Source organism: Heptranchias perlo, chromosome 14 (assembly GCF_035084215.1).
Source record: "Heptranchias perlo isolate sHepPer1 chromosome 14, sHepPer1.hap1, whole genome shotgun sequence".
Classification (NCBI taxonomy): Eukaryota; Metazoa; Chordata; class Chondrichthyes; order Hexanchiformes; family Hexanchidae; genus Heptranchias; species Heptranchias perlo.
The window spans coordinates 73,962,090-73,984,258 of record NC_090338.1 but is presented as its reverse complement, the minus strand read 5'-3'; the positions used below and the strand labels follow the sequence as shown (position 1 = coordinate 73,984,258).

At 49.5% G+C, this 22,169-nt stretch overlaps 1 pseudogene; it reads left to right on the top strand.

Moving 5' to 3' along the window:
- Positions 1-1,024: 1,024 nt before the first annotated feature.
- On the top strand, positions 1,025-21,913 carry LOC137332609 (E3 ubiquitin/ISG15 ligase TRIM25-like; annotated as a pseudogene).
- Positions 21,914-22,169: the final 256 nt, after the last annotated feature.

Here is a 22,169-nt window from a genome sequence, read left to right as displayed (position 1 = left end):
TCCATTCCCTCCCCTACACTCTCTCTCTCTCTCCATTCCCTCCCCCTACACTCTCTCTCCATTCCCTCCCCCTACACTCTCTCTCTCTCTCCATTCCCTCCCCCTACACTCTCTCTCTCTCTCTCCATTCCCTCCCCCTACACTCTCTCTCCATTCCTCCCCCTACACTCTCTCTCTCCCCATTCTCTCCCTACACTCTCTCTCTCTCCATTCCCTCCCCTACACTCTCTCTCTCTCCATTCCTCCCCCTACACACTCTCTCTCTCCATTCCCTCCCCCTACACTCTCTCTCTCTCCATTCCCTCCCCCTACACTCTCTCTCTCTCCATTCCCTCCCCCTACACTCTCTCTCTCTCCATTCCCTCCCCCTACACTCTCTCTCTCTCCATTCCCTCCCCCTACACTCTCTCTCTCTCCATTCCCTCCCCCTACACTCTCTCTCTCTCCATTCCCTCCCCTACTCTCTCTCTCTCTCTCCATTCCCTCCCCCTACACTCTCTCTCTCTCCATTCCCTCCCCTGTTCTGGCTCTAACCCACTCCCCACCATTTCCAGTGGAGATTATTGTGCCGAAAGCTGCTGTCCAATTCCACAGTCCCGCAGCTCCTGCTCTCATCAGCCCGCTCACAGGGAGATGACTCCCCGCTCAGCCCAAAGGCCGAGTCCGAGCAGCGCCGCTGTAGTTGCGGCTCTGTGTGGAGAGGCCGCAGTGTCCGGGCCTGTTGGTGCTGGAAGAGCCCCAGGTTCCCCCGGGGGGTGGAGCCGCCTCTCCAGGCTCCACATTGCCCGTCCCTCCCTCGCTCTGCTCCGGCCCGGGCCCAGTGCCCCCGGGGGGGGAGCCCCGCGCAGGCGCGTCAGGCAGAGAGGCGGTTCCCGGGTTTATTTTCCACCTTCCTCTCTGCAGGGTTTGGAAAGGGGATTTTTTCCTCTTTATCTCCGGTTTAATTTGTTTCTTGAACCATTCTGGGTCTGTTCTGAGCTGATTATTTTCGGTTTGTGTTCACTGGGCCCAGTTTGCTGCCCGTCACTCCCGGCACCGAGTGTTTATAAGAATTTCACTTCCTGCTCTGGTTCCTCGCTCTCTCTTGTTCTGTGTGAAAGCTGCTTCAGGAGCTGGAGGAATGGAGCCCGGAGCTTTCGAGGATGAATTAACCTGTGCTGTGTGTCTCCAGGTGTACCAGGACCCGGTGGTGTTGTCCTGTCAGCACAGTTTCTGTTTGAAATGTATTGAGGGAGTTTGGGCCCAGGCACCAGGCCCAGAAGGGTTTGAGTGTCCTCAGTGTCACCGGAAATTCAACCCCCAGGCCCAGTCTGGAGAGAAACTTCACGCTGTGTAATATTGTGGAAAAATACAAGCGGCCACAGCCTGCTGCTGATTCAGCCCGTGTCGTCTGCGATTACTGTGTCGAGAATCCATCCCCAGCTGTGAAGACGTGTCTGAAATGTGAAATATCTCTCTGCTCCCATCATTTAAAACCACATCTGCTGAACAAGGCCTTCAGTGGACACTCCCTAATCGAGCCTGGAGCTGACCTTAAAGACCATAAGAAGATCCTTGAATACTACTGTGAAGATGATGCAGAGTGTGTGTGTGTTTCTTGTGTAATAATAGGGAAACATAAATCCCACACACTGCTGAGCCTGGATCAGGCACAAGCTGCAATTAAGGTGAGTGACACAAATCCCGATATTAAATACAGTGAGGGAGAATTTTCCTGTTAATGACCAACATTAATTAGAACTTATTGCAGACAGTGCTGATTTATCCCAGTGTTTTCTTGCTGCCCCGGGTCTGGGTTTACAGCTGTTTGTCAGTCAGATTTGCTCCCTCTCCTTTCTCTTACAGTCTGAGAGAACAGGGTGGGCTCTGGGAGGGTGTGAGAGTGGCCCAGGGTGACTGCCCCTCACCCACACTCAGCCCCTCCTGGTGAGGGCACTGTAGAGCTCAGTAATTCACTGTGTGGGCACCTGTGAGAACTGGCACTCCATGGCATAGGGCTGTAGAGCAGAGCATGTTTTAGCCCTGTGTAACGCTGGGGTATTCTGCCATCTGACCAGCAGGGAGAGGACCATCACCGGTGGGGGGAGTGATTCAGGGGCTGGGGGGAGAAACTGTTTCTCACAACAAGAGGGAATTGGTGTTTGAGAAATGCTGGTGTGACTGAGTCTGTCTCCCTTTCCCCTCGGCTGATTCCTGGAAATGGAGGAGCTGAGTCCGTGTGAAAATTTGTTTTTTATTTGTTCATGGGATGTGGGCGTCACTGGCGAGGCCAGCATTTATTGCCCATCCCTAATTGCCCTTGGGAAGGTGGTGGTGAGCCGCCTTCTTGAACCGTTGCAGTCCGTGTGGTGAAGGTTCTCACACAGTGCTGTCAGGTAGGGAGTTCCAGGATTTAGATGCAACGATGATGAAGGAACAGCGATATATTTCCAAGTCAGGATGGTGTGAGACTTGGAGGGGAACGTGCAGGTGGTGGTGTTCCCATGTGCCTGCTGCTCTTGTCCTTCCAGGTGATAGAGATTGGGGGTTTGGGAGGTGTTGTCGAAGAAGCCTTGGTGAGTTGCTGCAGTGCATTCTGTGGATGGTACACACTGCAGCCATGGTGCGCCGGTGGTGAAGGGTGTATGGGGTGCCAATCAAGCGGGCTGCATTGTCCTGGATGGTGTCGAGCTTTTTGAGTGTTGTTGGAGCTGCACTCATCCAGGCAAGTGGAGAGTATTTCATCACACCCCTGACTTGTGTCTTGTTGATGATGGAAAGGCTTTGGGAGTCAGGAGGTGAGTCAATCGCCACAGAATACCCAGCCTCTGACCTGCTCTTGTAGCCACAGTATTTATATGGCTGGTCCAGTTAAATTTCTGTTCAATGATGACCCCCAGGATGTTGATGGTGGGGGATTCGATGATGGTAATGCCATTGAATGTAAAGTGGAGGTGGTCATTGCCTGGCACTTATCTGGTGCGAATGTTACTTGCCACTTATCAGCCCAAGCCTGGATGTTGTGCAGGTCTTGCTGCATGCAGGCACGGACTGTTTCATTATCTGAGGGGTTGCGAATGGAACTGAACACTGTGCAATCATCAGCAAACATCCCCATTTCTGACCTTATGATGGAGGGAAGGTCATTGATGAAGCAGCTGAAGATGGTTGGGCCTCGGACACTGCCCCGAGGAATTCCTGCAGCAATGTCCTGGGGCTGAGATGATTGGCCTCCAACAACCACTACCATCTTCCTTTGTGCTAGGTATGACTCCAGCCACTGGAGAGTTTTCCTCCTGATTCCCATTGACTTCAATTTTACTCGGGCTCCTTGGTGCCACACTCGATGAAATGCTGCCTTGATGTCAAGGGCAGTCACTCTCACCTCACCTCTGGAATTCAGCTCTTTTGTCCATGTTTGGACCAAGGCTGTAATGAGGTCTGGAGCCGAGTGGTCCCGGCAGAACCCGAACCGAGCATCGGTGAGCAGGTTATTGGTGAGTAAGTGCCGCTTGATAGCACTGTCGACGACATCTTCCATCACTTTGCTGATGATTGAGAGTAGACTGATGGGGCGGTAATTGGCCGGATTGGATTTGTCTTCCTTTTTGTGGACAGGACATACCTGGGCAATTTTCCACATTGTCGGGTAGATGCCAGTGTTGTAGCTGTACTGGAACAGTTTGGCTAGAGGCGCAGCTAGTTCTGGAGCACACGTCTTTCGCACTACAGCCGGGATGTTGTCGGGGCCCAAAGCCTCTGTTGTATGCAGTGCACTCAGCCGTTTCTTGATATCACGTGGAGTGAATCGAATTGGCTGAAGACTGGCTTCTGTGATGATGGGGATATCGGGAGGAGGCCGAGATGGATCATCCACTCGGCACTTGTGGCTGAAGATGTTTGCAATGCCTCAGCCTCTTCTTTTGCACTCACATGCTGGACTCTGCTATCATTGAGGATGGGGATGTTTACAGAGCCTCCCCCTCCCATTAGTTGTTTAATTTTCCACCACCATTCAGACTGGATGTGGTCGGACTGCAGAGCTTTGATCTGATCCATTGGTTGTGGAATTGCTTAGCTCTGTCCATAGCATGTTGCTTCTGCTGTTTAGCATGCATGTAGTCCTGAGTTGTAGCTTCACCAGGTCGGCATCTCATTTTTAGGTACGCCTGGTGGTGCTCCGGACATGCTCTTCTACACTCCTCATTGAACCAGGGTTGATCCCCTGGCTTGTTGGTAATGGTAGAGTGAGGAATTTGCCGGGCCATGAGGTGACAGATTGTGCTGGAATACAATTCTGCTGCTGCTGATGGCCCACAGCGCCTCATGGATGCCCAGTTTTGAGCTGCTCGATCTGTTCTGAATCTATCCCATTTAGCACGGTGATAGTGCCACACAACACGTTGGATGGTGTCCTCAGTGCGAAGACGGGACTTCGTCTCCACGAGGACTGTGCGGTGGTCACTCCTACCAATACTGTCATGGACAGATGCACCTGCGACAGGTAGATTGGTGAGAACGAGGTCAAGTAGGTTTTTCCCTCATGTTGGCCTGCTCACCACCTGCCACAGGCCCAGTCTGGCAGCACATGGTGAGTCAGTGTGAAAAGAAGCCAGTGTGTGTGGTTACTCAGTTTATACAGGGTAGGGAGCGCCTCTTTACTGAGAGCCACAGAAGGGAATATTTCTGCTCGGGGCCCGGATACTGAGTCCATTATTTGAGGGGAGGGAGTACCTCAATGGAATTGGTTTACTCAGCGGGGGATTGTGAGATCACACCCGGGAGTGTGAGATTACGGGGGATGAAATGGCGGGGGGACAGAGACCACCAGGGGCTGTGAGATCAGCGGGGGTTTGGCCAATTGTTGGGAGGGAGGCAGATAGCGAAGTGTGTAGCCCGATCGTGGGGGTGGGGGAGAGATGGCGGCAGGTTTGCTTGAAGGTCCGGGGGAGAGCTCGCTCCTGCTCCTCCTGGCCCACAAGCAGTGCTGGAAAAGCACTTACCTGCTGGATCCGGCAGCTCCCACTTCCCTTCAGCTGCCAGGTTTCCCGAGCCCTGGAAATCCCGTCCCACAGCCATTAAATCCAGATGGCAGCTAAAATCTGAGGCTGGCAACCTGATTAAAATATTAGAATTCCTGATCCACCTCTCGAGAGACCATCCTTGGTCCTTTGGTCAACAAGGGGCCATAAATATAAGACTGTCACTAATAAATCCAAGAGGGAATTCAGGAGAAACTTCTTTACCAGAGAGTAGTTCGAATGTGGAGCGTGTTACCACAAGGAGTAGTTGAGGCGAATATCATAGATACCATTTACAGGGAGGCTGATAAACACATGAGGGAGAAAGGAATAGAAGGATAAGTTGATGGTGTTAGATGAAGTAAAATGGGAGGAGGCTCGTGTGGAGCATAAACACTGGCATACACCTGTTGGGCCGAATGGCCTGTTCCTGTGCTGTCCATTCTATGTGATCCGTTCAGCTGCCTCTGCCTCTTCCCTCCCTTCCCCTAGCCCACCAAACCAAACTTCCCCCAAGGTTCCCCCCGCCCTAGACCTGAACTCACATCGCGCTCTAATTTATCTCCTATCTCTCCTCATGCCCTCTCCATGCTCACCTTGTTCATGAGACCCACCTCCTGCTCTCTCGACCCTATTCCCGGTAAATTACTGACCACCCAACTTCCCCAAATGGTGTGTTCGCCTTTATTGCAAGGGGGTTGGAGTATACGAGTAAGGAGGTCTTGCTGCAATGATATAAGGCTCTGGTGAGACCACACCTGGAGTGCTGTGTACAGTTTCAATCTCCTTATCTAAGGAAGGATATACTTGCCTTTGACGGGGTGCAAAGAAGTTTCACTAGATTGATTCCTGGGATGAGAGGGTTGTCCAATGAGGAGAGTTTGAGTAGAATGGGCCTGTATTCTCTCTGGTATTGAGTAGAATGAAAGATGATCGCATTGAAACATATAACATTCTTAGAGGGCTTGACAGGGTCGATGCTGAGAGACTGTTTCCCCTGGCTGGAGAGTCTAGAACTCGGAGTCCTAGTCGGCCATTTAGGACCGAGATGAGGAAACATTTCTTCACTGAGTGTTGTGAATCTTTGGAATTCTCTATCCCAGAGAGCTATGGATGCTCAGTCATTGAGTATATTCAAGACTGAGATCGATAGATTTTTGGACACGAAGGGAATCAAGGGATGTGGGGATAGGGCGGGCAAGTGGAGTTGAGGTCGAAGATCAGCCATGATCTTATTGAATGGCGGAGCAGGCTCGAGGGGCCGTATGGCCTACTCCTGCTCCTATTTCTTATGTTCTTATGTCCTTCCTGGCCCCTATGCTAGCTGATATTATAAATAGTTCCCTCTCTTCAGGTACTGTCCCACTCCCTTTCAAATCTGCTGTGATCACCTCCCTCCTCAAAAAACTCCCCCTTGACCCCTCTGTCCTTGCAGACTACCACCTCATCTCCAATCTCCCTTTCCTCTCAAGTCCTTGTACGTGTTGTCACCTCCCAAATCTGCGCCAATCTTTCCCGCAACTCTACGTTTGAACCTCTCCAATCAGGATTCCACCTCTGCCACTGTACTTAAACGGCCCGACTAAAAAGTCACAAATGAGATCCTTTGTGACTGTGGCCGTGGTGAACTATCCCTCCTCATCCTTCTCCACCTGTCTGCAGCCTTTGACATGGTTGACCACACCATCGTCCTCCAACGCCTGTCCTTTTGTCCAGCTGAGTGGGACTGCCCTCGCCCGGTTCCATTCCGATCTATCCAGTCGTAGCCAAAGAATCTCCGACAATGGCTTCTCTCCCCACCCCCCGATACCTCTGGAGTCCCCCATGGATCTATCCTTGGCCTCCTCCTATTTCTCATCTGCATGCTGCCCCACGGCGGCATCATCTGAAAACACATTGTGAGGTTCCACACTTGGACTGATGACACCCAGCTCTACCTCAGCACTACCTCACTCGACCCCTCCACTGCCTCTGATTTCTCACACTGATGGTCCGACATCAAGTCCTGGATGAGTCGAAATTTCCTCCAATTAATTGGGAAGACTGAAGCCATTTTCTGAGACACTCCCCGCCCCCGGCCACAAACTCCGTTCCCTAGCCACCTATTCCATCCCCCTCCCTGCCACTGTCTCAGGCTAAACCAGACTTATCGCAATCTCAGCGTCCTATTTGACCCTGAGCTGAGCTTCCGACCCCATATCCTCTCCATCACTAAGACCACCTACTTCCACCTCTGGAACATCGACTGTGTCCACCCCTGCCTCAGCCCATCAGCTACTGAAACCCTCATCCATGCTTTTGTTATCTCCAGACTTGACTATTCCAATGCTTTCCTGGCCGACCTCCCTCCTTAAATATGAGCTCATCCAAAACTCTGCTGCCCATATCCCAACTTGTACCAAGTCCCATTCACCCATGTGCTCGCTGACCTGTATTGGCTCCCAGTCCAGCAACGCCTCAATTATAAAATTCAAATCCCCCCATGACCTCACCCCTTCCTATCTCTGTAATCTACTCCAGTCCTACAACCCTCCGAGAACTCTGCGTTCCTCCAACTCTGGCCTCTTGTGCATGCCCAAATTCCTTTGCCCCACCATTGGCGGCCGTGCCTTCAGCAGTCTCGGCCTTAAGCTCTGGATTTCCCTCCCCAAACCTCTCCGTCTCTCCACCTCTCCCTCTCCTCCTCGAAGACTCTCCTTAAAACCTACCTCTTTAACCAAGCATTTTGTCACCTGTGCTAAAGTCTCCTTCTTTGGCTCGGTGTCAATTTTTGTGTGATGACTCTCCTGTGAAGAGCCTTGGGAGGTTTTACTACGTTAAAAGCGCGATATAAATGCAGGCTGTTGATATAAGAACATAAGGAAAAGGAGCATACGGCCCCTCGAGCCTGCTCCGCCATACAAAAGATCATGGCTGATCTTCGACCTCAACTCCACTTTCCCGCCAGATCCCCATACCCCTTCATTCCCCTTGAGTCTAAAAATCTATAGATCTCAGTCTCGAACATACTCAACGACTGAGCATCCACAGCCCTCTGGGGTAGAGAATTCCAACCCTCTGAGTGAAGAAATTTCTCCTCATCTCAGTCCTAATTGGCCGACCCCTTATCCTGAGACTATGCCACCAAATTCTAGACTGTCCGGTCAGGGGAAACAACCTCTCAGCATCTACCCTGTCAAGCCCTCTCAGAATCTTACATGTTTCAATGAGATCACCTATCAATCTTCTAAACTCCAGAGAGTATAGGCCCATTGTACTCAATCTCTCCTCATAGGACAACCCTCTCATCCCAGGAATCAATCCAGTGAATCTTCGTGAAACTGCCTCTAAGGCAAGTATATCCTTCGTTAGGTAAGGAGACCAAAACTGTACACGGTACTCCAGGTGTAGTCTCACCAAAGCCCTGTTATTTTAAAGACTTTCTAATTGCCTTTACAGGAAGAATTGGAGAGAGAAATCGAGAAGCTTCGAGTCCAGCAGAATGGTTCCAACAAACAGCGAGACTTGGAGAGATCAGAAGCTGAAATAAAGGTGGGTAAAGTGGGACTGGATTTAGAAAGGGTTTCTCTCCCCGCTGAGTCAATGAGCACATCAGAAACAGGCCTTCCAAACCAGACTGGTTGTGTTGGGGCCGAGTCACTGATTACACTGAGTTCCCCGTGTGTTTGATGTGAGGGGGAGCTGCTTAACTCTCCCTGCACCTCCCAGGGAATATTATTACATCACTTGGGCACTGGATTTCCTGAAACAGACACAGTCAGAGGCTGGGAGTTGGAGACTTGCCCTGAAGCCTGTATCAGATGAACATAGAAAGGAAGAGGAAGAAAAGACCATTAGTCCCAGCGAGCCTGCCCCATGCAGACAGGGTTCAATCACACACACCACTGATCCACCCCGAACCATGGACTCACCTGGGAAAGGCAAACAGAAGAGAGAAAAAACACCTGCAGACAATTCAGGACAAACTCTGGGAAATTCCTTCCCAGCTCCCTTTTAAAGGGTGGGAGTGACTCCATACCCCCGACATGTTGAGGGAGTCTGTTCCAGAGATCGAGGACTCTGGGGTCTAACCTAACTCTGTGCCTATGGATTTTATACACAGGCCCTCCAGTCCTACCATCCCGATCCATCTCAAGTACCTCACCCAACGAGTGAGTCCAATAATCCCTCGATCATTTTAAAAACCTCAATCATGTCCCTCTCGGCCTGCCTTTCTGGAAATCACCCTCCCTCTTGGAGCCGATCCTCAGAACTAAAATCCATTCTGGCCACCGTCCTCTCCTGAGTCTCAATCTCCTTCACCAGGTGTGGGCACCAAAACTGGACCCATCACTCCAGGTGTGGATGGACCAGGTGGCAGTGCCATACACAGTCTAAATACAGTGCTCTTTCTATTAAACTCAAGGCTCAAGGCAACACTCGTTAAACTCTGTTTTCTCTCCCAGTAGACCCTCCCCCACTGCTTGTCTATCTTTAACGGGTGATCGAGTAGTGATCGAAACAAACTGTCCCGTCCCTGGAAAGTGCTGTGTGCTCAGGGTAAGAGCTGTGTGGAAGGGCCGTTTGTAATGAGAGTTGGTTTGGGTTTCAGACACGAATCAATGAGTTGAAAGGAAAGCTATCGAAGAGCTTCTCTGAATGGAGGAAAGAGCTGGAAGAAGATGAAGAATACGCACTGAAACTGATCGATGAGGAGGGGCTCCGAGCTCTCTCACAGATTAGAAGCTGTTCTGAAGCATTAAATGGGATGGAACAGATTCAATTAATGGATAGAGAAACCCAGAGTCTGGTACAGAGGGACCCTCTCTCCTTTATTCAGGTACATCTTCAATATAAACAGGGCCATGTCTGGGGAATGGGACGTTTCTGTGAGGCTGGTGAGAGGGCTGAATTGTTTGAAGATTGTTGGTGGGTCCAGCATTGGCGCTGCCCCCTCAGCCCTGCCCTGGGAGTGTTGGCGCTGCCCCCTCAGCCCTGCCCTGGGAGTGTTGGCGCTGCCCCCTCAGCCCTGCCCTGGGAGTGTTGGCGCTGCCCCCTCAGCCCTGCCCTGGTTGTGTTGGCGCTGCCCCCTCAGCCCTGCCCTCAGAGTGTTGGTGCTGTCCCAGGATGGAGTGCAGTGAAATGTGGGATTATTGCCCATTCCTGTGACTGGCCCCACCTACTGTTATACACTGAACTCTTTACTCTCAATCCCAAATTCACTCTTTGGTTCCATTGGTTGTTGATTTGTTCGTTGACTGATTTGATCTCCTCTCTTTATTCACAGAACTCGAAGCAGCTCCTTTCCAGGTAAGTTCCTCTCAGTCATGCAGTACCTGCTGCTGATAGGGAACCTTCCCCTGTATCTGGGAGAAGAGTGAAAGTAGAATCACCGCTTGGAAACCTTCCCAGATAAGGTGCTTTCAAATGGTGGGAATATTGAGTGATGTTTAACTGTGGTTTGAGGGGTTATTGGCTCAGGCAGCCTGTGGGAAATGTGAGTGACCTGTGCTGTTCCATCGGTGTGTCGAGCTTCTCAGGAACCTGTTCGACAGCAAGTGAGAGAGAGAGAAACCTGCAGTGACCTGTATCTAACCGAGGCTTCCGAAAGGCTCCATGTGTGTCAGTGACAGCTTTATTCCATTGGGTCAGTAAGTGCTGTGTGATTGGCTTGTCCTATCAACCAGCCCATGGAGAAATGAGGAGAGGGGCAGGTCCCAGTGTTAGTGACAGTAAAATGTGTTGTGATTGGCTCATTCTATCCACTAACAGAGAAATGAGTCAGTGCTGAGATTTCCCAGTAATGTCAGTGTGACTGGACCCTCAGTGAGGGAATCCCACTGATCCCAGGTCCCTGGGAGGCTGTTCCTTCTCCTCTCCTCACTTCACATGATTGTAGAGAGTGTGATCCTGCACAGAGTGGGGAGCACAGACTGGAGACCCTCGGGATAATGATAATTATTAATAATGGAAAGATGAGGGCTCCAGTACAGAAAAACTGGACTGAACACAGACTGCTTTGAAAATCACAAACTGAGCTGAAGTGGCAGCAAACCAGGATCCCACTGCACATGTGGAGATCAGTGTGAATGCAGGGAGACTGCAAATCCCGGGATTCTGCCATTTTCAGGATGGGTTGCTGCGGGGTCTCAGTACGAGCATTAGAAGGGGTGCAGGTTGTTGCACTGATCACTCGTTCCCCTTTGGGTTTCGGATCTGAAATGTCCCCACTGATAAAAACATTCTCTCCTCTTTCATTCCAGAGTGACTGAGACTCAGAGAGTCACAGACCCAGATGTTCCAGCGCTCACCCTGAACCTGTCCAATATATCTCAACTTATCCAGAAGAGGCTGAATGGATCGGGAAAGTATCACTCAGACATACTGGGAATCATTGGTAAGAACGTGCAGCTTTTCTCCAATATAAGGGACTGAGAGCAGGTCGGGTTAGTTGTGTTTAGACAGTTGGGAATATCCCCGAACTTTAATATCAGGTCCCTGTGTGTGTGGATCAGGAGCCTGAGATTAATCCTCAGTCCCCAGTCACACCTGCTTTAAACATTCCTCACTGTAATGGGCCAGAGCTTCACCCCCCATGGGTCAGGGAGGGGCGGGTTAGAGGAACGATGTTCTTACTGATAAGTTCCTGCTCAATATAATGGGGTCGACAGTATTACAGTGGGTTGACAACGGATCTGGCCCGGGTAAATTGGAATCAAAGATTTGCAGGCAAAACTGTAATTGATCAATGGGCGGCCTTTAAAGAGGAGATAGTTTGGGTACAGTCTCGGTACATTCCCATGAGGGGGAAAGGTAGGGCAACTAAAGCCAGAGCTCCCTGGATGACAAAAGAGATAGAGAGTAAGATGAAGCAGAAAAAGCGGGTGTGTGACAGATGTCAGGTTGATAATACAAGTGAGAACCAGTCTGAAAATAGAAAATACAGAGGGGAAGTGAAAAATGAAATAAGGGAGGCAAAGAGGCAAAGAGAGAGTATGAGAATAGACTGGCAGCTAAGAGAAAAGGGAATCCAAAAGTCTTCTGTCGGCATATAAACAGTAAACGGGGGGTAAGGGGAGGGGTGGGGCCAATTAAGGACGTAAAAGGAGACCTCCGCATGGAGGCAGAGGGCATGGCCGAGGTACTAAATGAATACTTTGCATCTGTCTTTACCAAGGAAGAAGATGCTGCCAAAGTCACAATAAAAGGGGAGGTAGTTGAGATAATGGATGGGGTGAAATTTGATAAAGAGGAGGTACTAGAAAGGTTGGCTATACTTAAAGTAGATAAGTCACACGGTCCGGATGGGATGCACCCTGGGTTGCTGAGGTAAATAAGGGTGGAAATTGCGGAGGTACTGGCCCGAATCTTCCAATCCTCATTAGATCAGGGGGTGGTGCCAGAGGACTGGAGAATTGCAAATTCAACTGCAAATTTTTGAACAAGGGTTTAAGGAAACATCCGGAAACTACAGGCCAGTCAGTTTAACATCGATGGTGGGGAATCTTTTAGAAACGATAATCCGGGACAAAATTACCAGTCGGTTCTCATAGAATCCTAGAAAGGTTCCAGCATGGAAGGAGGCCATTCGACGCATCGAGTCAGTGCCTGCTCTATGCAAGAGCAATCCAGCTAGTCCCACTCCCCCGCCCTTTCCCCGTAACCCTGCAAATTTTTTGCTTTCAAGTACTTATCCAGCTCCCTTTTGAAGGCCATGGTTGAATCTGCCTCCACCACCCCCTCGGGCAGTGCATTCCAAATCCTGACCACTTGTGTGAAAATGTTTTTCCTCATGTCACCTTTGGTTCTTTGGCCAATCACCTTAATCTATGTCCTCTGGTTCTTGACCCTTCCCCCAATGGGACCAGTTTCTCCATATCTACTCCGTCTCGACCCTTCATGATTTTGAATACCTCGATCAAATCTCCTCACAACTCTTCTCTGTTCCAAGGAGAACAACCACAGCTTTTCCGGTCTATCCACGTAACTGAAGTCCCTCATCCCTGGAATCATTCGAGTAAATCTCTTCTGCACCCTCGCTAAGGTCTTCACGTCTTTCCTGAAGTGCAGTGCCCAGAGCTGGACACAATACTCCAGTTGTGGCCGAACCAGTGTTTAATAAAGGTTCATCATGACTTCCGTACTTTTGTACTCTATGCCTCCATTTATAAAGCCAAGGATCCCGTATGCATTATTAACCGTGTTCTCAACCTGCTCTGCAAATTTCAACGAATTGTGCACATATACCACCATATCTCTCGTTCCTGTACCCCTTTATGAGTTGTGCCCCCTAATTTATATTGCCTCTCCTCGTTCTTCGTACTGAAATGTATCACTTTACATTTTTCTGCATTAAATTTCATCTGCCACATGTCCGCCCATGCCACCAGCCTGTCTATATCCTCTTGAAGTCTATCACTATCCTCCTCACTGTTCACTACCCTTCAAGTTTTGTGTCAACTGCAGATTTTGAAATTGTGCCCTGTACACCCAAGTCATTAATATATATCAAAAAAAGCAGTGGTCCCAGCACCGACCCCTGTGGAACACCACTGTACACCTCCCTCCAGTCCGAAAAACAACCGTTCACCACTGCTCTTTGTTTCCTGTCACTTAGCCAATTCTGTATCCATGTTGCCACTGCCCCTTTTATTCCATGGGCCGCAATCTTGATAAGCCTACCATGTGGCACTTTATCAAATGCCTTTTGAAAGTCCATATACACCACATCAACTGCATTGCCCTCATCTACCCTCTCTGTTACCTCATCAAAAAACTCTATCAGGTTAGTTAAACATGATTTGCCTTTAACAGATCCGTGCTGGCTTTCCCTAATCAATCCACACTCATCCAACTGATTGTTAATTCTGTCCTGGATTATAGTTTCTAAAAGTTTCCGCATCATTGAGATTAAACTGGCTGGCCTATAGTTGCTGGGTTTATCCTTACACCCTTTTTTGAACAAGGGTGTAACATTTGCAATTCTCCAGACCTCTGGCACCACCCCTGTATCTATGGATGTTTGGAAGATTATGGCCAGTACCTCCACAATTTCTACCCTTACTTCCCTCAGCATCCAAGGATGCATCCCATTCAGAGTGGGTGACTTATCTACTTTAAGTCAGCTAGCTTTTCAAGTACCTCTTCTTTATCAATTTTTAGCCCATCCAGTGTCTCAACTTTATCTTCCTTTACTGAGACTCTGGCAGCATCTTCTTCCTTGGTAAAGATCGATGCAATGTACTCATTCAGTACCTTGGCCATGCCCTCATTTTTTCTCTTCGTTCATGGGATGTGGGCGTCGCTGGCTAGGCCAACATTTATTGCCCATCCCTAATTGCCCTTGAGAAGGTGGTGGTGAGCCACCTTCTTGAACCGCTGCAGTCCGTGTGGTGAAGGTTCTCCAACAGTGCTGTTAGGTAGGGAGTTCCAGGATTTTGACCCAGTGACGATGAAGGAACGGTGATATATTTCCAAGTCAGGATGGTGTGTGACTTGGAGGGGAACGTGCAGGTGGTGGTGTTCCCATGTGCCTGCTGCTCTTGTCCTTCTAGGTGGTAGAGGTCGCGGGTTTGGGAGGTGCTGTCGAAGAAGCCTTGGCGAGTTGCTGCAGTGCACCCTGTGGATGGTACACACTGCAGCGACTGTGCGCTGGTGGTGAAGGGAGTGAATGTTTAGGGTGGTGGATGGGGTGCCAATCAAGCGGGCTGCTTTGTCCTGGATGGTGTCGAGCTTCTTGAGTGTTGTTGGAGCTGCACTCATCCAGGTAAGTGGAGAGTATTCCATCACACTCCTGACTTGTGCCTTGTAGATGGTGGAAAGACTTTGGGGAGTCAGGAGGTGAGTCACTCTCCACATTATACCCAGCCTCTGACCTGCTCTTGTTGCCATAGTATTTATGTGGCTGGTCCAGTTAAGTTTCTAGTGAATGGTGACCCCCAGGATGTTGATGGTGGGGGATTCGGTGATGGTAATGCCATTGAATGTCAAGGGGATGTGATTAGACTCTCTCTTTTTGGAGACGGTAATTGCCTGGCACTTGTCTGGCGCGAATGTTACTTGCCACTTATGAGCCCAAGCCTGGATGTTATCCAGGTCTTGCTGCATGCAGGCACGGACAGCTTCATTATCTGAGGGGTTGCGAATGGAACTGAACACTGTGCAATCACCAGCGAACATCCCCATTTCTGACCTTATGATGGAGGGAAGGTCATTGATGAAGCAGCTGAAGATGGTTGGGCCTTGGACACAGCCCTGAGGAACTCCTGCAGCTGGCTGGGGCTGAGATGATTGGCCTCCAAAAACCACTACCATCTTCCTTTGTGCTCGGTATGACTCCAGCGACTGGAGAGTTTTCCCCCTGATTCCCATTGACTTCAATTTTACTCGGGCTCCTTGGTGCCACACTCAGTCAAATGCTGCCTTGATGTCAAGGGCAGTCACTCTCACCTCACCTCTGGAATTCCGCTCTTTTGTCCATGTTTGGACCAAGAGGCCTGGAGCCGAATGGTCTTGGGGGAACCCAAACTGAGCATCGGTGAGCAGGTTATTGGTGAGTAAGTGCCGCTTGATAGCACTGTTGACGACACCTTCCATCACTTTGCTGATGATTGAGAGTAGACTGATGGGGCGGTAATTGGCCGGATTGGATTTGTCCTCCTTTTTGTGGATCGGACATACCTGGGCAATTTTCCACATTGTCGGGTAGATGCCAGTGTTATAGCTGTGCTGGAACAGTTTGGCTAGAGGCACGGCTAGTTCTGGAGCACAAGTTTTCAGCATTGCAGCCGGGTTGTTGTCAGGGCCCATAGCCTTTGCTGTATCCAGTGCACTCAACCGTTTCTTGATATCACGTGGAATGAATCGAATTGGCCGAAGACTGGCTTTTGTGATGGTGGGGATATCGGGCGGAGGCCAAGATGGATCATCCACTCGGCACTTCTGGCTGAAGATGGTTGCAAACGCTTCAGCCTTGTCTTTTGCACTCACGTGCTGGACTCTGCCATCATTGAAGATGGGGATGTTCAGAGAGCCTCTTCCTCCCATTAGTTGTTTAATTTTCCATCACCGTTCACGACTGGATGTGGCAGGACTGCAGAGCTTTGATCTGATCTATTGGTTGTGGAATCGCTTAGCTCTGTCTATAGCATGTTGCTTCCGCTGTTTAGCATGCATGTAGTCCTGTGTTGTTGCTTCACCAGGTTGGCACCTCATTTTTCGGTATGCCCGGTGCTGCTCCTGGCATGCTCTTCTACACTCCTCATTGAAACCGGGTTGATCGCCTGGCTTGTTGGTAATGGTAGAGTGAGGAATATGCCGGGCCATGAGGTTACAGATTGTGCTGGAATACAATTCTGCTGCTGCTGATGGCCCACAGCGCCTCATGGATGCCCAGTTTTGAGCTGCTAGTTCTGTTCTGAATCTATCCCATTTAGCACGGTGGTAGTGCACATAACACGATGCTTGGTGTCCTCAGTGTGAAGACGAGACTTCATCTCCACAAGGACTGTGCGGTGGTCACTCCTACCAATACTGTCATGGACAGGTAGATTGGTGAGGACGAGGTCAAGTAGGTTCTTCCCTCATGTTGGTTCGCTCACCGCCTGCCACAGGCCCAGTCTAGCAGCTATGTCCTTCAGGACTCGGCCAGTTCAGTCAGTAGTGGTGCTACCGAGCCATTCTTGGTGATGGACATTGAAGTCCCCTACCCAGAATACATTCTGTGCCCTTGCTACCCTCAGTGCTTCCTCCAAATGGTGCTCAACATGGAGGAGGACTGATTCATCAGCTGAGGGAGGGTGGTAGGTGGTAATCAGCAGGAGGTTTCCTTGCCCATGTTTGACCTGATGCCATGAGATTTCATGGTGTCCAGAGTCAATGTTGAGGACTCCCAGGGCCACTCCCTCCTTGCTGTATATCACTGTACCGCCACCTCTGGTCGGTCTGTCCTGCCGGTGGGACAGGACATACCCAGGGATGGTGATGGAAGAGTCTGGGACGTTGGCTGAAGGGATTATTCTGAGTGTATGGCTTTGTCAGGTTGTTGCTTGACTCGTCCGTGGGACAGCTCTCCCAATTTTGGCACAAGTCCCCAGATGTTAGTGAGGAAGACTTTGCAAGGTCAACTGGGCTTGGTTTGCCTTTGTCGTGTCCGGTGCCTCGTGGTCCAATGCCGGGTGGTCTGTTCAGTTTTTTCCATTTCAACTTACTCTCCATCTCTTTTGTCATCCAGGGAGCTCTGGCTTTAGTTGCCCTACCTTTCTCCCTCGTGGGAATGTACCTAGACTGTACCCGAACCATCTCCTCCTTCAAAGCAGCCCACTGTTTAATTACAGTTTTGCCTGCCAATCTTTGATTCCAGTTTACCTGGGCCAGATCTGTTCTCATCTGACTGAAATTGGCCCTCCTCCAATTGAGTATTTTTACTTTCGAGTGGTGCGTGCCCTTTTCCATAGCTATTCTAAACCTTATGATATTATGATTGCTGTTCCCTAAATGCTCCCCCACTGACACTTGCTCCACTTGGCCCGCCTCATTCCCTAGAACCAAGTCCAGCAATGTCTCCTTCCTTATTGAGCTGGATACGTACTGATCAAGAAAGTTCTCCTGAACACATTTCAAAAATTCCTCCCCCTCTTTGCCCCTTATATTATTATTATCCTAGACTATATTAGGATAGTTGAAGTCCCCCATTATCACTACTCTAAAGCTTTTGCACTGCTCTGTAATTTCCTTGCAAATTTGCTCCTCTATATTGTTCCCACTAGTTGGTGGCCTATAGAATACTCCCAGTAGTGTAATGGCACCTCTATTGTTTCTTAACTAACCAAATAGATTCTGTCCTTGCCCCCTCCAGGACATCCTCTCTCCAGCATTGCATTATTCACCTAAAGCAATACTGCCACCCCCCCCCATTCCTTTCCTTCCCTCTCTTTCCTGAAAACCTTGTATCCAGGAATATTTCGTATCCAATCCTGCCCTTTTTTGAGCCAGGTCTCTGTTATCGCCATGACATCATATTCTAATTGTGACTATTTGTGCCTGCAGTTCACTGACCTTGTTTACCACACTTCGTGTGTTTACACACATACACTGCAAACCAGTCTTAGACTTTCTTCTACTCTCTCCTTGTCCGATCCCACCTAATACTGTACTATTTCTTGCTCTATTGCTGTCCGTCTCTCCCAATCCTTTGTGCCCCTTGTTTCTCTTTTCTAATGCTACATCCTGGTGCCCATCCCCCTGCCAAATTAGTTTAAACCCACCGCCCCCCACAGCACTCGTGTACCTCCCCGCGAGGACATTGGTCCCAGCTCCATTGAGGTGCAACCCCTCTGGCCTGTACAGGTCCCACCTCCCCCAACACGAGTCCCAATGCCCCAGGTATCTAAAGCCCTCCCTCCTGCACCATCCCTCCAGCCACACATTTATCTGCTCTATTTTCCGATTTCTATACTCACTGGCGCATGACACTGGGAGTAATCCGGAGATTACTACCTTTGATGTCCTGCTTCTTAATCTCTTTCCTAACTCCTTAAAATCTGCCTGCAGGACCTCATCCCTCTTTCTACCTATGTCGTCGATACTGATATGGACTACGACTTCTGGAAGTTCACCCTCCCCCTCCAGAATGGTCTGCAGACGCTCAGTGACATCCTTGACCATGGTGCCATGGAGGCAACATACCATCCTGGACTCGCGTCCGTGGCTGCAGAAATGCCTGCCTGTTCCCATAACTGTAGAATCCCCTATCACTGTTGCTCTCCTGACCTTTCTCCTTCCCCCGTCCCGTACAGCCGAGTCACCCATGGCGCTATGGTCCTGGCTCTGGTCCCTCTCAGGTCTGCCACCGCTCTGTTCTCGGGTCTTGGGTCGCCCCTCCTTTTATCCCCGCTCTCGGGTCTCTCACCTCGGGGTCCGCTCCGCTCTGGTCAGTGACCTAATAGTCACGTGGACAAGAGGAGATTGGACAGAAGTGTTTCAAATCATGACGGGTTTAGATAAAGTAAATAAAGAGACACTGTTCCCATTGGTGGAAGGGTCGAGAACCAGAGGACACAGATTTAAGACGATTGGCAAAAGAACCAATGGCGACGAGAGGTTGGGATCTGGAATACACTGCCAGGGGGTGGTGGAGGCAGATTCAATCGTGGCTTTCAAAACGGAATTTGATCAATATTTGAAGAGAAAAAATTTGCAGGGCTACAGGGAGAGACCGGGGAATGGGACTAACTGGATTGTCCTGACAAAGAGCCAGCACAGGCTCGATGGGCCGATTGGCCTCCTCCTGTGCTGTAATGATTCTATGATATGGGTGGATACTCACAGGTTTATTAAGCATATGATAACTATTATTGACAATAATTAAACACACACAACAACAGCACTCAGGAGTTTTTAACCCGGAGAATCCACACGTTAACAGTGAAATGGTCGGCTGGTCAGGCCCCATCAGATTCTGAGCTCTCTCTTCCCACTATGACTGTTTATCGTTTTTCCCAATCCTGTTATGTTTTAGTATTACCTCTTGTTCCTTTCATGTCCCCTGTCAATGATTTCCACATCCTGATTGATCTGTCAATCAAATCCTTAGGATGAGGTCAGTTACAGAACCATCAAAGACATTCTAACCCTCCAGTGCACGTGTTGCTGTTCCTCACACTGGGCCGTATTCCTTTCGACAGGGGTCTCCTTCCAGGGGGGCCTTTACAGACAGCTGTTTATGTATCAATACAACCAGCTTCAACATTACAGACAACGAACCACCATTCCCACCTCTCTCATGTCCCTGTGAAGTTCAAAGACGAAGAGTTTACAAGATGCCGTTCCACTCGCACCGACACGCCTCCTAAGGTCTTGTTACAGGGTCTGTCCATATCAAAGGGAGAATCAAACTGCTGGTCAGATCAGTTCCAATTGAAAAGTTACTGAACACAGTTACATTAATATAAAGAGGAATCAATAACAGTCCCATTTGATTCACCCTTCGCTAACATCGGAGTTACACACAGCCAATCAGTGTGTCTCTTAAAGGGACACCGTCCCTCACAGGGCTGTCAGTATCTGTGCTCTGGGGAGGAGGCAGAATCAGCTCAACAGGGGCAGCCCCTGTCCCAGGGATCGTCATCGAGCAGGGGACTGGGATCAGGGGGAGAGCGGGAATATTCCAAGGTGTGTTTATAATCTTAAACGGGGATCATTAATTTCTATTTGACCCTTTATTTGATGATTTGACCCTTTATTTGTTGATTTGACCCTTTATTTGTTGATTTGACCCTTTATTTCCCGGTGCTGTTTCTTCAGTGCGAGGGATTCGAGGGTCGAGTTCCTGCTCCTGTTCCCTCCTCACAGCTCGGAATTGGTCCGAGTCTCAGACCCGGGTCCAGAGGGAGTGTTGGTGAATTCAGAGTGAACAGGGAGCAACAGTTTAATGTACAGAAGGGAGATCAGATTCCCCTCAATTCCCCACTGAATCCTCCCTCCTGTGAGCTGTGTGTTCCCAGTACAGCCGGTGCTGAGATTGTGGGGCTGGAACTGTGAGTCTGTGGGATGTGTTGTGTGCCGGTGAATCCCCTCCATTGTGTCTGGGAGAACGTGAGCACAGTGCCAGGGGCTTGTGTGATTAAACTGACTGCTACTGTGTGTCTCCACTGCAGTGTTTGCACTGAGTGTCCAGCACTGGGACCCACACACTGCTATTTAACAGGGATTCTGATTGAAGGCCATTGATTTAACATGGGATGAATCCAGTGTAAGAGGTAATATGGGGCTGACACTGTCTGGGAAATACTGACACTCCCACCCTGCAGCTGTCAATCATTGATCTGAGTGGAATAACCCTGTCTGACCAATCTCTTCTCTTCTCTCCTCTCCAGGGCAAAGGTCACCGATGAGCCTGGATCCAAAGACAGTAAACTGGAACTTGGTTCTGTCTGATGATCTGAGATCAGTAACATGGACTGAATGGGAACAGCCCAAACCACCTCACCCAGAGAGGTTTAAAGACTGTCCCCAAGTCCTCTGCTCCCAGAGTTTCTCCTCAGGATCCCATTCCTGGGATGTGGAGACTGATGGGAAGGATTGGGGAATAGGGATTGTGTGTGGGAGTGTAGAGAGGGAGGGGGACGAGTCTAATCTTAGGCTCAGCAGGAAATCCTGGTGTTTGGATTTTTATGATGATTCTCCTCTCAGAGCCTATCACAATTCCGAGTTCACTGTCCTCCCATTGAACTGGTCAATCAGCAGGATCCGAGTTCAGTTAGACTACGAGGCCGGGACTCTGTCATTTCACCGGGTCACTGACTCACTGAGACATTTACACACATTTCAAACCACATTCACTGAACCCGTGTTTCCAGCATTTTATTGTGGGAACAAATCCCTAAAACTGTTAAATTAATCTGAGATTCTGTTGACATCACTCCCGGGTCTGCCACTCGAAAGATGTCACTTCTGGGTTGCTGGATGTGATTGCATCACTCCCGGGTCAGCCCTCGGATGATGTCACTCCCGGGTCAGCCCTCGGATGATGTCACTCCCGGGTCAGCCCTCGGATGATGTCAGGAGCTCAGAAGCTTTGCTGTTTTTAAGGATCCGTGGGGTCTTTGTGCTTTTCTTTGTGCGGGTCTGTCACTAACACGAAAAATAGTAACTTTTGGTGAGTTTGCTTGTAATTCGTGGTGTTACAATTGATTGTCCACTTCAGTTGTAGAATTTTACTACTTTAGTTCCATAATTGTCGTGGTATTAATCTCAGTAATGAATCATAGAAATGTCAGGTGTGACAGTGTTAATCTCAGTAGTGAGTGATAGTAGTGACAGGTGTGACTATTAATCTCAGTAGTGAATGATAGTAGTGACAGGTCACGTTCCCTTTAAAGAGCTGCTCTGAAAATCTGATGTGGAGATGCCTGTGATGGACTGGGGTGGACAAATGTCAGGAATCTTACAACACCAGGTTATAGTCCAACAGTTTTATTTGAAAATCACAAGCTTTCGGAGGCTTTCTCCTCCGTCAGGTGAGTGTGACGATCTCACCTGACGAAGGAGAAAGCCTCCGAAAGCTTGTGATTTTCAAATAAAACTGTTGGACTATAACCTGGTGTTGTAAGATTCCTGACATCTGAAAATCTGAGGCTGGGGTTGAAATTGTTCTTTGGCCGTAGCTCAAAACAGCGATGGTGAATCGAC